We start from the raw sequence: 12,237 nt of genomic DNA, 5'->3' as shown, positions 1-12,237 counted from the left end.
TTTTCTCTTTTTCTCCTTTCCGGATCAATGATAATAACTTACTCCTAATTTGATAGTGGTTTTGTAATATTATGTATTTTCCCTATCTGGAGCTTTGAGGTTCCTTTTTGTGGTAATTGATAATATGGATTTCTTAATTGGAATCTTTTTTACACAAAGGTGAGACACCTACAAACTAACCTTTCAAACTTCCTTGCGTATTTGGATTACATATTGATTAAGTTTGAAAAATCCCTATTTGATTATAGAGTTGCATTAAAGTATGAAAGTAGAATATACACTGCACCGATAACACTCACCAAAGAGCAATTAAATGCAATTAAATTACCTCAACTCATCTTGAAAAGGACATTTTTCAGACTTTTCTAGTTTGAACAGATTTTTAAGGAGCTCTTTACTTCATGTTAGTGAAAAAGATTGATAGAATTCTTCAAAGAGGTGGCAAGGCAGATTGAATTTGCTTTCACATTTTTTACCTTCATTACATTTTTCCATTACATCATCATTAGAAAGCCAACCAGTTTAACCATAAACATGAATTACATGTTACAGAGTCCCTATTTCTATTTTAGTTTAAAAATATACAGATCACAGATTTCTCTATAATGGAAATAATCTGTGTGGATATCTATTGGCCCTGGTAAGCATGCTGCATGCCAGGAAGTAATGACATCACTCTCATGTGTTATTTCACAAGTTATTGAATTCTTAAATACAATGATGGCAACAGTGATGGGAATATGTGAGTTTAAACCTTTATCCAAAACAAACCCCAAATAATCCAAGACCCTGAAAAGTTTTACTTTTCCAATGGAAAAACATGATATAATATGCCAGGTCAGATACTTGTTTGCCATTCTATTTGGATACATCTAAGCACGCAATATTGACTATTCTTATTTGCTGTATCTAGCTTGGTGAGTTTAAGTGTATAGTTCTCTCCCAGTAATTAGTGTATGAGAGCAGCAGGAGTCAAAAATGAAAATGAATGTTAGGCCTGGCTAAGTAATCACTGCAAGGAGCATTCCAAATTAGCTAAAGAACTCAATACTAATATATTGGTAACAGGGAGAAATTATAAGGGTCCTTTTACTAAGACATGCTAACAGATGCATGCACTAAATGATAAGATGCCCATCAGACTATAAGGACCATCTGGATTATTTGGGGTTTGTTTTTGGTAACAGAATTCAAACATGCGTGGGATAAACATAAAGGAATCCTGCTCAGAAGGAAGGGATCCCCAGAAGCTTAGCCGGTGGTGGGAGTCAGGGCTGGTGGTTGGGAGGTGGGGATAGTGCTGGGCAGACTTATACGGTCTGTGCCCTGAAAAAGACAGATACAAATCAAGGTAAGGTATACACCAAAAATGGCACATGTGAGTTTATCTTGTTGGGCAGACTGGATGGACCGTGCAGGTCTTTTTCTGCCGTCATCTACTATGTTACTATGTTACTATCTTATCCTTTCACATATGCTAATCGTTAGTGCACACTAAATCTGTTACCGTGCCTTATGGCTTCTTTTACAAAGCTGCACTAGCAATTCCCGCATGGCAAATGAGAGGAAGCCCATAGGAATTGAATGGGCTTCCTCTCATTTACTACACAGGAATTGCTAGCGTGGTTTTCTAAAAGAAGCCCTCAATAAAAGGACCCCTAGATAGATAGATAGATAGATAGATAGATAGATAGATAGATAGATAGATAGATAGATAGATAGATAGATAGATAGATAGATAGGGTCATTTTACTAAGGCACACTAACAGATTTAATGTGTACTAACAATTAACGTGTGCTAAATGATAAAACGCCCATAGGGATATAGGGCCAGATTCTATATATGGCACCTAAAAAATCCAAATGGTAAACATTTCCACCTAAATGTATTCTATAAGTGGCACCTAGATTTAGGTACATAGAATACACTTAGTTCATATCCCAGCACCTAAAACTACGCACCTCCATTTCCACCAACAAAAACATGGTGTAAATCCCTGTGTGTAGATTTACATGTACTGAGCCATAGTCTATAACTACATGTGTAAATTTTGGAATGCCTATGAAATGTCCATTTCTGTGCCCTAACCATGCCCCTTTTGAACTGTGCGCATTAGATTTTGGCTGCAGTTCATTACAGAATATGCTTAGCAAGCTGTGCACGTAAATTCGAATTATTGCCAGTTAGTGCTCATTATTGCTTGTTAAGTGCTGTTATCAACACTGATTAGCTTGTTCAGCCAATTACGTCACATGTTTTGTAATAGAATATGCTTAGATTTCTGTGCAGAACACTAGGTACGCTATATAGAATCCGGCAGATAATGGGCATCTTATCATTTAGCGTGTGCTAAATCTGTTAGTGCACCTTAGTAAAAGGACCCCACAAATATATTTTTTTTAACATTTGTACCCTGCGCTTTCCCACTCATGGAAGGCTCAATGCGGCAGGTAATGGAGGGTTAAGTGACTTGCCCAGAGTCACAAGGAGCTGCCTGTGCCGGGAATCAAACTCAGTTCCTCAGGACCCAAGTCCACCACCCTAACCACTAGGCCACTCCTCCACTGTATAGGGGCCCTTTTACTAAGGCGCATCAAAAAAAGGCCTGCACTGGTGTAGGCGCGTGTACTGGAAGCGCACAGGTCCATTTTTCAATGCGCCTGTAAAAAAGGCCTTTTTTTTGCTGAAAATGGATGTGCGGCAAAATAAAAATCAGCATGCATCCATTTTGGGACTGAGACCTTACTGCCACCCATTAACTAAGCGGTAAGGTCTCACGCGTTAACCAGGCAGTAATTGTGAGCACGCATACATTGGTGGTTAGCACCATGTGGTAAAAAATAGAAATTGTTTTCTGCCACACATTTTGGACGCGTGTCAAAATTTGAATTATTGCCCAGGGCACGCGGTAGCCGGGCAGTAGTTCTAATTGGACGCGCGTTGTAGTGTAGGCACCTATGCATCTTAGTAAAAGGGCCCCTCAGAAAGAGAATGAGGTGAATGTGTGTGTGAGTGTGAGTGTGAGTGTGTATATATATATACATACACACACACAGAAAATGTAGAAGCAATACAGACAATTTAGCATGGAAATGGTGTCAGCCGCTCCTCCCGGCCGCGTAGTTGTCTCTCTCACTTATCCGTGCTGTCCGCTTCCGACTCCACACTCGTCAGTGCAGTTCGCTCTTACTGCCACACAGTTCCGCTAGCAAGGCGGTGCAACACAGTTCCGCTTTCCAGTCTTTTAAACAAAGTTCAGCTAGTTAGACTTTAAACCCAGTTCTGCTAGCCAGGCTTCAAACACAGTTCGGCTAGCCCAGTCTTCCCACAAAGTTCAGCTAGTCAGGCTTTAAACACAGTTCTGCTAGCCAGGCTTCAAACACAGCTCAGCTAGCCAGACTTCCCACAAAGTTCAGCTAGTCAGGCTTTAAACACAGCTCTGCCAGCCGGGATTCAAACACAGTTCGACTAGCCAGGCTTTTCCACAAAGTTCAGCTAGTCAGACTTTAAACACAGTTCTGCTAGCCAGGCTTCCAACCCAGTTCAGCTAGCCAGGCCTTCCCCCACCACCTTCTTCAGCAAGGCCTCAAAACAGTTCAACTTAGCTAGGCCTTAAACACAGCACGGCTTAGCCAGGCTTTTAAAGATCCACCACCCTCACTTGTCAACACTTTACCTCTTGACAACCACCCGCTGGATCTCTCCTATTATTCTTTTCTTGATACTTTGGGCTCCTCTAGAAGTCACTCTTCTTCTCCAGTCACTTCCTCTCCCACCTCCATTTCCTCTTCCACACCTTCTCCTCCTACCTCCTTCAACTCCTCCCATTCTATCCCCCCATTCTCCACTCCCTCCCTCAGGTGTTCCATCCTCTCCTCAGCTGATTCCATCTCCCAATCAGCCCCCTCTCTTTTCCTCTCCTGTGGCTCAGGTACTCGTTTGTCCTCCTCTCTCCTATTCTTCCAGGCAGTCTCCAATCTGTGTTCTCTACGCTCCTGCCTCCTCCCCTCCCGCAATGCATTCTGGGATCTGTAGTTTTTCCACTCTGGCTTTTCTCTCTTCCCCCCTGCATTCTGGGCTCTGTGGCTTCTCTGATTCTCACATACCCCCCTGCTCAAAATATTGCTAGTCCTTTCCCTTTTACCACTTTCCCCATCCAGACTAGCAATCCTGGACAACACATCCACATGTTGCAATAACTTCCCCGCCCGATGCTCAATATAATACTGGAAGGGCTGTAATGCCAAATACCACCTCATGAGTCTTGCATTATTGTTCTTCATTTGCCCTAACCATTTTAAAGGAGCGTGGTCAGTAATCAGTTTAAAAGGGCGTCCCTCCAAATAATACTGACACTCTTGAATAGCCCACTTAATGGCCAGACACTCCCTCTCAATGGTGGCATACCGAGTTTCATGAGGCAGCAGCTTCCGGCTTAAATATAAAATTGGGTGTTCTTCCCCCTCATGTACCTGGGATAATACAGCACCTAACCCCACACCTGAAGCATCTGTATGCAACACAAAAGGTTTCTCAAAGTCCACCGTTCTAAGCAGGGGTTCCTCACACAATGCTAACCGTAAAGCCGAAAAGGCTTGCTTCTCTCTCTCTCCCCATCTAAGCTGATTAGGTCTATTCCCTTTCAACATGTCTGTCAATGGAGCTGCCAGAGAGGCAAAGTGAGGAATGAACCTTCTGTAGTATCCTATTAACCCCAGAAACCCTCTCAAACCTTTCTTGGTGGTGGGCAAGAGAAATTGGCGGATACTCTTCACCTTGTCACACAAGGGTCTCACCTGTCCATTCCCCACTTTATATCCAAGATACTTAACCTCCCTTTTTGCAAAATGACATTTTTGTGGATTCAGAGTTAGTCCTGCTTCCCTAAAACACTGTAATACCTTCCTCAGCTGTACTAGATGAGTTTTCCAATCAGTACTATGAATGATAACATCATCTAAGTATGCAGCCGCATACTCCTGATGCGGCCTCAAAACCCTATCCAGCAGACGCTGGCAGGATGCCGCCGCCGAATTCAATCCAAAAGGCATCCTCTTGAACTGAAACAGCCCAACCGGTGTACAAAATGCTGTCTTCTGTCGAGACTCCAATGAAAGGGGAATCTGCCAATATCCCTTTGTAAGATCTAAGGTAGACAAGAACTGCGCAGGCCCCAGCCTGTCTATCAGCTCCTCAATACGGGGCATAGGATAAGCATCAGGATGGGACAGGGCATTAACTTGACGAAAGTCAATACAAAAGCGCCACGTCCCATCCGATTTCGGCACCAGCACCACCGGACTAGACCAGGGACTCCCTGACTCCTCTATCACCCCAAAATCCAGCATTTCCCTCACCTGCTTGATTATTTCCTGCTGTTTAACTGGTGATAACCTATACGGTTTCTGTCGCACCACCCTCCTTTTTTCTGTAATAACATTATGAGTTATCAGATGTGTCTCACCAGGGCAAGACGTAAGCACATCTTGAAATTCTCTCAAAAGAGCCTGAATCTGTTCCTTCTGTTGCTTCTCTAGCCCTTCCCCCACCACTGGCTCTTTGGGGCTAAAGATTTCCGAGATTTGAGGCCCTAAGTCTTCCTCCTCTTCCTCCCATACCTTCCCCACAAAGACCTTCCTCTCTATCCAAAGTTTCAACAAATTAACATGATAGGTTTGATTTTTCCCCCGTTCATTCCTCACTTCATATGTCACGGGCCCCAACTGCCTCTTCACTGTACAGGGTCCCCTCCATCTACTAGTAAATTTATGAGGACCATCCGGGATCCTGACCAGAACTTTATCCCCTTCTTCAAATGACCTTTCCTGAGTCCCTTTATCAAACCTCTCTTTCTGATACTCCTGGGCTCTCCTGAGATTTTCCCTAGATAACGCCCCTAATCTCTGTAACCGCCCCTTTAAGTCATACAGATATGAGACCACTGTCTTATCTTCCTGCCCCGGTGGAACCCACTGTTCTTTTACCATGTCAAGCACCCCCCTCGGAGCTCGCCCATACATCAACTCAAAGGGCGAAACCCCAAGAGAGGACTGAACACATTCTCGGCTCACATATAGAGCAAACGGCAGTAGTTGGTCCCAATTTTCATAGTGAGAGCCTAATCCTTTCCTCAACAAGGTCTTCAAGGTTTTATTAAACCTTTCCACTAGCCCATTAGTTTGGGGATGGTATGCCGAGGTGTTAATATGAACAATACCAAAAGCTTCCCATACTTGGGTAAGCATGCCCGACCTGAAATTCGTTCCTCGGTCAGTCAATACCTCCCTAGGAAACCCCACCTCACAAAACAGCCTAATAAGCTCTGCTGCAATAACCTTGGCTGATAGGGTACGCAGAGGCACTGCCCACGGGAACCGCGTAGCCATATCCATGATCACCAGAATATACATAAACCCCCTTGTGGACCTAATAAGTGGGCCTATAATATCCATAGCAATTCGCCCTAATGGAACCCCAATCCGAGGAAGCGGATGTAAGGGTACTGGCCCTGGCCCTCTTTCCGCCACCTTCTGACATAACCCACAGGAATCACAGTAAGCCTCCACCTCCTTATACACCCCGGGCCAATAAAACCGACCTAGCAGTTGTTTTAAGGTGTTCTGTGTCCCTTTATGTCCTCCCAATGGGTGATCATGGGCTACTCGTATTATCACCTCCCAAAACCCACGAGGGACTAATAACTGCTTCACCAACGGCTCCCCTTCTCTGGCTTTTGTTACCCTAAACAATAAGCCCTTCTCAATAATAAAAGCTGGTCCCTGTGTCCTTCTCCCTTCCTCCCTGGCCCTCTGCCACGCATACTGCAGCGTATGGTCCGATTCCTGTTCCTTAAGAAAAGAAGGAAACTGCTCCAACAACTCCCCGGGCCTTTTAGGGAAGTCCTCCGTGTGCCTCATTCCTTCCAACATCTGCGCTCTCCCCCTACGCGCTAGTTTTTTTACCCTTCCTTCCCCCCGCGTCTTTCCGGGCCTCTCTAACACATCATCATGAAAGGGAAATATCTGTGCTAATGCCTTCCCTCTATCCTTCTGCTCCCTCTCCTGAGCCCTCGTAACCACCAACCCCTCCTTCTCCCTTAAACAGTGAGAAAAAGAAGGCCAATCTCTTCCTAAAATAAGCTCCTGAGGAAGACGGGGTAAGATAGCCACCCAGACCCAGTGTCTACCCAAAGGCCCTGTTATACTAACTCGCTGCAAAGGGTACTTAGTTACCGCTCCATGCACACACTGAATGCCTACCTCTTGCCTCTTCTTGTTCAAACACCCTTTCCCCTTTCCTTTTATTCTCTCCCACAACCCCTGGGACAGCATCGTTTGATCAGCTCCTGAATCTAACAAACCAGTGACCTTGACCCCCAAGATCTCTACAGTCTGTTTAAGCTGCTCAGCCACTGAACCCTGAGAATAAGAGGTGAGCCCTAACTTCGAAGCACAGTCCCTTCTCAAGTGCCCTTTGCATCCACACCTATAACACACCCTCTCCTCAGTAGATGAAGGCTTAAACCCCAAGCTTAACTGCCTCCTTTCACCTAACTGACCTCCCTTTTCACCACAATGCTGGGACTCTAAGAAATTCTCCATACTCCTGACTGCTTCATCCAGGGTCCCACATCCCTTCCTCACTAGATCCACCCTAAGAGCATTAGGCAAAGCTTCTAAAAATTGCTCCAATACTACATCCTGGAACACTTGATTAACAGATCTCTTCTCTGGTTCTAGCCACTTGCCCGCTAAATCTAAAAGTTTTTGCAGCAGTGCTCTAGGTGTCTCCCCCTCTGTCCACCTCCACTCCCGAAATCGCCTCCTATAAGTCTGACAATTTAGCCCATACCTATCCAGAATAGCTTCTTTCAGTTTTGCATAATTAGCTATTTCCAGGGTAGGGAGAGCCCGAAAAGCAGCCAGAGCCCTCCCAGATAGGGCTGGTGCCAAACGAATGGTCCATTGCTCTTGGGGCCAGCCGGCTGCCGTAGCCACCCTTTCAAACGCTCCCAAGTAATCCTCAATATTGTCTGAGTCAGTTAGCTTACCCCAAGGCAGCCAGTTTACCCCAGGAAGCACAGCAGTCCCCGCTCCTTCCTCCACACGGATGGGCCTCAAGTTCAAACCTGCTCCCTGCAGTCCACCTCCACTACGCAGCAATTCTTGAAATAAATCCAAAAGTGGCTGTTGCTGGGCTCGGGCAGCAGCTAACGACTCCTCCAAAAGTTGATGAGCCATTTCCTGCTGCTTCTGAAATTGGTGTGTCATAAACGCAAACAGTTCTTTAGGATCCATCTTGTCCCCCGGCTCCACGGTATCTGAGGGGAAACAAAAAAAAAACAGCCACCCAAGTGCGGACTTTCACAAAACCCTTATTCTAATTCACAGGCACTGTGCCTCCCCGTTTATTATATCCTCCCTCGCCTCCTCCCTAGGTACCCTTTACCTGGGTAGGCGAGTAATGCGCCTTTGTCAGCGTTGGCCCCCTCGACGGGCTTCAGGAATCTCCCGGCCACCACCACCTCGCTCTGGTTACTCGATGGGTCAGGTCTGGCACTCCCTCGGCCTTCCAGGGGCCTCTCCTCCTCCTCCGTGAAGGTTCACTGTAATCCCACCACTGCCACCATATGTCAGCCGCTCCTCCCGGCCGCGTAGTTGTCTCTCTCACTTATCCGTGCTGTCCGCTTCCGACTCCACACTCGTCAGTGCAGTTCACTCTTACTGCCACACAGTTCCGCTAGCAAGGCGGTGCAACACAGTTCCGCTTTCCAGTCTTTTAAACAAAGTTCAGCTAGTTAGACTTTAAACCCAGTTCTGCTAGCCAGGCTTCAAACACAGTTCGGCTAGCCCAGTCTTCCCACAAAGTTCAGCTAGTCAGGCTTTAAACACAGTTCTGCTAGCCAGGCTTCAAACACAGCTCAGCTAGCCAGACTTCCCACAAAGTTCAGCTAGTCAGGCTTTAAACACAGCTCTGCCAGCCGGGATTCAAACACAGTTCGACTAGCCAGGCTTTTCCACAAAGTTCAGCTAGTCAGACTTTAAACACAGTTCTGCTAGCCAGGCTTCCAACCCAGTTCAGCTAGCCAGGCCTTCCCCCACCACCTTCTTCAGCAAGGCCTCAAAACAGTTCAACTTAGCTAGGCCTTAAACACAGCACGGCTTAGCCAGGCTTTTAAAGATCCACCACCCTCACTTGTCAACACTTTACCTCTTGACAACCACCCGCTGGATCTCTCCTATTATTCTTTTCTTGATACTTTGGGCTCCTCTAGAAGTCACTCTTCTTCTCCAGTCACTTCCTCTCCCACCTCCATTTCCTCTTCCACACCTTCTCCTCCTACCTCCTTCAACTCCTCCCATTCCATCCCCCCATTCTCCACTCCCTCCCTCAGGTGTTCCATCCTCTCCTCAGCTGATTCCATCTCCCAATCAGCCCCCTCTCTTTTCCTCTCCTGTGGCTCAGGTACTCGTTTGTCCTCCTCTCTCCTATTCTTCCAGGCAGTCTCCAATCTGTGTTCTCTACGCTCCTGCCTCCTCCCCTCCCGCAATGCATTCTGGGATCTGTAGTTTTTCCACTCTGGCTTTTCTCTCTTCCCCCCTGCATTCTGGGCTCTGTGGCTTCTCTGATTCTCACAATGGATGCAGAATGGAAGTCTAAAAAAAAAAAAGAAACAGAAATAGTAATTTTTGCTGCTCAACAACAAGTGATTCAAAACCTACTTTATTGCTTTGTATTTTTGTTATAGTTCTCTTACTGTAATTTGCTTTAAAAGTTTGATATAAGTCACACTGAACCCGAACATTCAGTGTTGCTAGAAATTTGAAATTATTGGGAACACGAAATTAAGGGTAAAATCATAGAAAATAAAAATGCAAAAAGATATTGTGGGAGTTTAGAATCCAAACTGATATAATGATAGAACTGAAATATTTACGGTTTGTTGAACTGTCAAATACCAAGCGATAGCTGGGTTGGAGAAAATGAATTTAAAAAGATCACATTGTTCTGGGATTTTCAAAATGAAATTGAGATCATCTGGAAAAAGAAATCAATGGCGGTAGCAATAATAATTGGGGCTATGGGAGCCATGACACACTCTTAAAAAGAATTTAGAATTACTTAACCTGGAAGGACTACCTTAGCTGCTACAAAAATTAGTCTTATTTGGAACTGCATTCATGGAGGACAACAGCGGTGTAGCTATGGAGGGCCATGGGGGCTGGGCCCCCCAAAAAAATTGGCTCTGAGGCCCCTGGTTTGGCTGGTGGGAATCCCCAACCCCAGCCAGCTAAAGTGTTTGTCCCACACTGGTCTCACATTGCTTGGCACCCTGTCCCGTTTTCAGTTGCTGTGCATGCTCATTTTAATTAAACGAGTGTGCACAGTCACTGAAAACAGGACAGGGCGCCAGGCAATGTGAGACCAGCGTGGGGCGAATACTTTAGCTGCCAGGGGTTGGGGATCCCCATCAGCCAAGGTACCTTCACAGTGGCAGTAAGGGGGGAGCGGCGGGGGGGGGGGTAGAAGCGGCGGCAGGAGGGCAGCAGCAGGGAGCCGGTAGCAGCCATGGGGGGGACAGAAGTGGTGGCAAGAGAGCAGTGGCGGGGAGGAGGCCACAATTTGCCCCCCATCTTGGGCTCTTTCCCCTCCCATCAAGGTCTGGCTACGCCCCTGGAGGACACAATCAGTCTAAAGACTGATGGATTTTCAAGCTTTGATGACTGTTAGCTAATGCCAAGAACTGTGATGGATTTTCACGCTTTGATGATCAATCTATATCAGGAGTTCTCAACTCAGTCCTCCCAGCCAGTCGGTTTGTCAGGATATCCGAAATGAATATGCATGAGATCAATTTGCATGCACTGCCTCCACTGTATGAAAATTTATCTCATGGATATTCATTGTGTATATCCTGAAAACCTGACTGACTAGGTGTGTCTCAAGGACTGGGTTGAGAATCCCGATCTATATCTATACACACACAGACACACTCTCTCTCTCTCTCTCTCTCTCTCACACACACACACACAGACACACACACACACCTTAAAAATCATAAATGCAATATGTGTATAGAACATTTGCCTTATAAAGCTTTCAAAAGGGACAGAACAATAGCCTTCATTATATTTTAAAAAAAAGTCAAATTTTTAATTCTGTGTTTGAAACAGGAAGGAGAAGGAAGTAATAAGGCAATATGAGACTCTGTGGCTGCATTTATTTTCGATCTATTCATCTTCTCACCAGCACACAATCCTCTGAGTGAAGTGCTGCTATTTCTGAGGCCCATCAAATGTCAAGTTATGCCCCTGAGCTGCAGAATCAGACGCCAAATGATCCGTGCAACAGTAGACTCTTGTTCAGAGGCTAACCTTGAGATAGAGCTTTTCTAAATTGGCTGTCAGTGTTTGATTTTATTGTGTAGCACTTCAAGATGCCCACGGTAGTGGCATTAAAGGAAGTGATGTTTCCACTGCATTGAAGATCTTGGTAGCTGCATCAGTGAACAATACAGTAATTCTCTCATAATTTAGCTCGTGGTCTAAAAAAACCTTCATCTAGATGTTTGTGGCACACCAAAATTAATCCAGCAGTGCAAGAGCCTACTCGCAGCCATTACAATCTCATTTTTCAATAGTTCACTCTCTTCTTACTGTTTTTGTGCCAAGATTTACTGACATTTTAATGAACAGGACATTTCAGTGTGATTTAGGCACTTTCAATCAGTTTGGCAGATGAAACTTGAAACTGTATAAGTTAATGTTGGTAGCCAGCCATTGAATACTCTTAAACATATATCTGAAATGTGACAGTTAAATAGTCTGGGGGTTACAGCTGTGGGTCACTTGGCTTCAACCATCTCTCATTAGGTTCCCATTTCCTCCATCTCCAGGGCCAACTTTAGGTGGTACTATCAGTGCCATTGAACCAGCTACCTCCCCCTTACCTCCCATGCCTGGAGAGGCTCCTGCACCGAGCACTACTGGTTGGCAGCACACAAAGAGTTACTGTGTGTCCCAGCAGGCACCTTCCACTCAAGCAAACTCACAGCAAAGGCACACAGAGGAGATACTTCTGCTGCAAAAAAAAGATAAGATGGCACTGGTCATTGGGACCTGCATACAACACGTATACAAGGTGTGAACGAGTATAATAACTAGCCAAAAAGAAGAGCAGAACTGGAGAAAATCTGGGGCCTTGAGGTTCCCACAAACACGAAGAGAACAGAAGCT

The sequence above is a fragment of the Microcaecilia unicolor genome, chromosome 3 (genome assembly GCF_901765095.1).
Source record: "Microcaecilia unicolor chromosome 3, aMicUni1.1, whole genome shotgun sequence".
In the NCBI taxonomy this organism is placed as follows: domain Eukaryota; kingdom Metazoa; phylum Chordata; class Amphibia; order Gymnophiona; family Siphonopidae; genus Microcaecilia; species Microcaecilia unicolor.
The sequence above is the reverse complement of the archived record's forward strand: the minus strand, read 5'-3'. Positions refer to the sequence as shown.